Source organism: Marmota flaviventris, chromosome 10 (assembly GCF_047511675.1).
Source record: "Marmota flaviventris isolate mMarFla1 chromosome 10, mMarFla1.hap1, whole genome shotgun sequence".
NCBI lineage: Eukaryota > Metazoa > Chordata > Mammalia > Rodentia > Sciuridae > Marmota > Marmota flaviventris.
In genome coordinates this window covers 28,313,499-28,319,498 of record NC_092507.1, presented here as the reverse complement: position 1 = coordinate 28,319,498, position 6,000 = coordinate 28,313,499, and positions in this window count along the sequence as shown.

The window sequence follows — 6,000 nt, the reverse complement described above, 5'->3', positions numbered from 1 at the left end:
CAAATCAAAGCAATGATGACATTCCTGCCAATCAAATCGACTATTATTTTTTTTTTAATGAAAATACTCCATTTAGGTAATAGAGTGAGAGAGACACCGTCTTACATCTTTATGGGTCCATTTGATATTTATCAGGCGCATACCACATATAAGCACTGTTCCAGGGGCCAGAAGGCTCCAGGAAGCTTTAAAAATGCTCCCGGCAGGGACGCCACAGAAAGTTGCAGTATTTCTCACTACTCTGCTATAGAAGCCAGGGAGAGGTACCCACAGACCCGGATCCAAACCTAGTCTGGGTCACGGCTGCGCCTCCTCGGGGAGCAGCTAACCTGGTCAGCCTCTGTCTCCTTGTCTGCTCAGTGGGGATGCCCAGTCCACAGCGCTGTCCAAGCATAAAGTGAAACAACAGGTGCAAAAGACTAGCACTGCCCGGGCATGGTGGTGTCTGCCTGGAATCCCAGCGGCTCAGGAGGCTGAGACAGGAGGACTGCAAGTTCAGAGCCAGCCTCAGCCACTTAGCAAGACCCTAAGCAACTTAGTGAGACCCTGTCTCAAAATGAAAACTAAAGAGGGTAAGGGTGTAGCTTAGTGGTTAAGTGGCCCTGGGTCCAATCGCCAGTAGCAAAAAAAAAAAAAAAAACACTGCAGTGAGACCCAGACAGCAGCATCCGGTGGAATAATGATGCTTATAGTTGTCATTTGTCACTGGAAGAAGACCCTGCAAAGATCTGTAACAATGGGGGAGTCACAAAAATACATGTGGCTGCGTTCACCTTTTGCTATCTCCCCAGGGAAGCCAGTCATGATGATACTTCAAAGGATCTTTCATGGCATAGCCAAATATTACAAAATAGCCCTTGACACAGTGACATGTGACATGTGGCATGATCATTGTAAAGTAGCCTACCTGAAGGGAAAGAATTCTACTACACTGGGGGATTCAGAGTGATTCTGATCTTCCTCTGTTTTCTCTCTTTTTTTTTTTTTTTTTTTTTTTGGAGGAGGGTACTGGGGATTGAACTCAGGGACACTCAACCACTGAGCCACATCCCCAGCCTATTTTGTATTTTATTTAGATACAGAGTCTTGCTGAGTTTCTCAGTGCTTCTTCTTTGTTGAGGGTGGCTTTGAACTCTCGATCCTCCTGTCTCAGCCTCCCCAGCCACTGGGACTACAGATGTGAGCCACTGCGCCCCAGTTCCTCTGTTTTTCTAAATAATCAAAATTGATCTTGTAATTGGAAACAAGTTGCATGTAATTATAACATATGGTTATATATAATTAACATTATATGATACAATTAACCATTAATTATAATAACAGAGTCAGAAGGGAGTTGTTGGGCAAGGAGTAAAAAAGATTATTACAATTATGACATTTTGTATTTATGTATCAAATTATCACATTATACCCATAAAATACATACAATTAAATGATAATGACTGTTTTTCTTTCTTTTAAGGGAACTGGAGATTGAACCCAGGGATGCTTTGCCACCAAACTACACCCCTATCCCTCTTTATTTTTATTTATTTACTTATTTTTGTGGTGCTAGGGATTGAACCCAGGACCCTGTATATGCCAGGCAAGCACTCTACTAACTGAGCTATATCCCCAGACTTTTATATATTTTTCTTAATTTTAAGACAGGGTCTTGCTAAATTGCTGAGGCTGCCCTTGAACTTGTGACCACCCTATTTCCTCCTATCTTCCACCTGTGAGTTGATAGGATTACAGGTGTGCACCACTGAACCCAGCTTAATTACTTGTTTTTTAAAAGAGCCATTGCAATGACACAGACCTGTTGAGAAAGTTCAGGATATTAAAAATCTTATTTATCTTTGTTTTCCTGGCACATTGTTGGAACCTAATCAATCAATCAATCAATTAGAAAATAATGCATATGCTTACTTTATTTGCATTGTATCAGTTCTAAAAACAATCCTATAAGGCAGGAACTGTAGTTATCGCCATTTTACACATGAGGAAACTGAACTTATCATGTTCAAGAGATTTTTTTCCAAGGTCACAAAATTAACAGGCAGAACTGGGACTGGAACCCAGGTCTGTCCGACTCCAGAGCACCGGCCTTGGTGCTCTGCTGACTCCCAGGTACTCATGCTCGCCCTCGGTAATGAATACAGGAGTGGGGAGAAGACTAGCAGTGTGGGGAGAGGCGGGACCTCTCCCAAGGCCCTGAGGTGGGTAATGGGAGATCTAATGGGATCAGAGTGGGGCTTCCTGGGAGGGTCATGCTGGGTCAAAGACAGGAAGACGAAGGAGATGATCCCGTGTCTGGGGAGAGAATAATCCAGCTCTTTCTTGGTTAAATTTGAAGAGATGGCAAGAACGCATGTGCTGGAAACTCGCTCCAGGTGGCTTGGGTGCTGACTGGTTGTGGAGATCGGAGAACAAGCTGGAGATTACATTATGCATATGAATGTGGCTAAGTAGAGTGGAAAGGTGGTTGGAAAAGGAGAAGCCTATGTTTCTTGAGATTGTACTATGGCCAGAGAGGGAGCTATGCCCTTTGCCATTACTGCAGATGTTTTGGGGTACCTGCCCAGTTATATGGAATCCTTCCCATCCACAGTTCCTCCTGAGGACACATGTCCAGGTAGCCACACCTGTCTCATGACCTTACCATCTTGTTCACAGTTTGGGACAATTGGCTCCCCATCTCTGAAGTAGGGCTTAAAACCCCAACAGGCAGTGGATACTGAACAACCCCAACGGAAGGTCACAGAAGCCATTCTGGGCCACAAATGGCTACATGCAAGCCAAAGAAACTAATCTTCTGAGAAGAAGCCCAGAAGTGGGGATGAGGGAACATGTGGCCCTGGAGGGGGAGGCGGAGAGCACTGATGGGGCCCCTTCACAATGCCCAGGAAGCAGCCCTCTTCCTGCATGCTCTCCTCTCCTCAGATGCTCACCAGTCTATCTTACAGTAAGCCGCCTTCTCCTTTGCTGGCTTGAGAGGTAGCGAGCATGCGCACCCGGGAGATAGCAGAGCACCAAAGGATTTCAACCAAAGACCTGGAACTAACGAACTACACATCTCAAATAAAAAGTTCCTGGTGCGGTGCTTAGCTCATGATGGGCCACCGAAAGTTTCAGCCATGATTATCTCATTTGCTTCTCAAAGTAACACAAGGAGGCAGAAGATATGGTTATACCCGTGGGAAAAAGAAGGAAACTGAGGCCCATTGATGTGTTCAACAGGTACTGGCTGAGTTCCGTTGCCGGGAGTTTAGAGAGACAGGGCTCAGCTGGACGGTGTGTGCGTTTCTATAGGGGAGGCAGACGACAAGAAAAAATAGCAACATCAGGCAGAGATCAAGCATTACAAAAAAAAAAAAAAAATCACAAAATGCCTACTAGGGGTAAGAGAGTGTCCCTCTGAGGAGCAGACAGTTGGCAGGAGGCCTGAATGACCAGAAGGGGCAGGCTATGTGCACATTTGGACGAAGAGCATCCAAAGCTGAAGGAAAACAAAAGGGAGACATTGAAGTTGGGCAGGGTTTGGTCCAAAGTGGGCAGAGTGGGCAGAGTGGGCAGGCAAGGGCAGGTCCCTTGGGGGCTGGGAGGTCAGGTCAGATGTTTGGCTTCTGCGCCAGGTGGGAGGGTTTAGGAGTGCTGGGCTAGACAGTTCTCCCAAGATGTCCAGCCTAATCCCCCAAAGCTGTGAATACGTTACCTTATGGAGTAAAAGGGATTTTGCAGACGCTGTCACCTATCACAAGATGGGGAGATAGTCTTAGATCAGCCAGGTGTGTCCTGGATCATCACCAAGGTTCCCAAGGAAGGGAAGCAGGGGGGTCAGCGTCCGAGAAGGAGATGGGACCATAGAGTGTAGGTCCGAGTGAGGCAAGGAAGGGGCCACAAGCCAAGGAACGTGGGGGGCCTTTAGAAGGCAAGGAAAGCAAGGGAAGATCTTCCCCAGGTACCCAGAAGGACCTGCTGCCCTAAAAGCCCATGTCAGACATGAAGCCACAGGACAGTAAGAATAAGTTGTTTTAAGCCACCAAGTTCATGTTCATTTATTGCAGCTGCAGCAGAGAACAAATACAAGTGCTGTGACCTGACTTACAGAAAACCACTCTGGTTGCTGTGATCATCAGCTGGAGACCACCAAGGAGCCCCAGGCAGGGCCCAGGCAGGGATGGCCGGTGAGGTAGATAATGGGAGATCTTTGGGATCAGAGTGGGGCTGACCAGCAATCCTCCTGCCTCAGCCTCCCGAATCATTGGGGTTATAGGCGTGTGCCACTGTGCCTGTCGTGATTATCTCTCCATGAGATAGACATATGTCACAAACTTGGTGTCTTAAGACAACACAAGCTTGTTGGCTTACAGTTCCAGAGGCGAGGAGTCTGAAATGGGTTGTAAGGGCTGTGTTCCTGTCAGAGGTGCTGAAGAAGATCTGTTTCCTTCTTTTTCCACCTTCGGGAGGCCACTCACATTCCTCAGCTCTTGTCCCCCTGTCTCTGTCTCTTTCTGTGTCTCTCTCTGTCTCTGTGGCCCTCTGTGCCTCTCTGTCTCTGTTTCTCTTTGACATTCTAGTATCTGTGGGGCGGTGCCACAGGCTGGAGGCCAGGGACGTCCAAAGGCAGTGTGCCGGCAGAATTCCTTCTTGTTCCTGGGAGGGAAGTCTTTTCTTTCTCTGAAGGCCTTCAAGTGGTTGGAGAAGGCTCATGTGCATCACCAAGGGCTTCATTTTATTCAAATTCTACTGATTTAGACTATCAGTACTTTCACCAGGTGCCATGGCACATGCCTGTAATCCCGGCAACTTGGGAGGCTGAGGCAAGAGGATCACAAGTTTGAGGCCAGCCTCAGCAACTTAGTGAGACCCTATCTTGAAATAAAAAATAAAAAGGGCTGAGGATGTGGTTCAGTGGTAAAGCACCCCTGGGTTTAAACCCCAGTACCAAAGAAAATAAATTAAAAAATAAAAATAAAAAGTACTTTCAGAAAAATGTTTAGAATAATGTTTGTCAGCTGGCCCCCATAAATTCACACATAAAATTAACTATCTCATGAGTCTTACAACTGGGCGTTGTTGTTGTTGTTTTCAATTTATTGATTTACATGTTATGACAGCAGAATGCTCTTTGATTCCATGTACACAAATGGAGCCAGAGTTTTCACTCCCCTGGTTGCCCCCAAAGTAGGGTGACACCATTCATGCTGTTGTTTTTTCATCTATTTGTGAGGGGAGAAGGGCCCAGGGCCAGGATCCCCTTGGGCTTGTCCACCGTTGAAGGCTGGGAGGAGGAGTGGGCAGAGACCAGAAGAGAGGAACGGGCCCTGGGGGGGTTCAGGAGCTGCACTGGGGGTTGGCACCTCATCTGGGGATGAGGAGGCTGTTGGTGACCTTCCCAGGGATGGCAGCAGACAGGCTGGGGGAGGGCAGAGGGCTTCAACCGCAGGGTCCCCAGGAGCCCGAGTCCACAACAGGACACACCACCAGGCAGAAGGGAAGCCGTGGCCCCGAGTCATGGGGCGCTACTTAGATGGAGGGGTCAGGAAACATCCCTCAGCATCCCGTGTCTCGGCCGAGATGGGCGGAAGGGAAGCAGCAGCCCGTGCCAAGAGCCACGGGAAGGGCAGCAGCCAGGGGACCTGTGCAAAGGCCCTGAGAGAGATTGGGAATCATCCAGGAACAGGAAGAGCCCAGTCAGCTGAAGCAGAGGGAAAGAAAGAGGGAGGGAGGGAGGCGGTATATGAAGCCGGAGGGACGTGGCCTTATAAGGGATGGTGTTTGGACTGGACTCCAAGTGCGATGGAAAATCACCGGACGTCTGGGCAGGGAGCGAGTGAAGGTCCGCTTTATGGTCTTCACCGTGTGCGGGCTGCTGTGTGCACTGTGTTGAGGGGGAGTGGGAACAGGGGGCGAAGGGGTGCTGACCACCATCCAGGTAGGCAGCAAAGAGGGCTGGACCCCGCGGCAACCAGGGAAGATGGTTCAGGAAGGTGCTGGAGCTGGATCCGGCAGGGC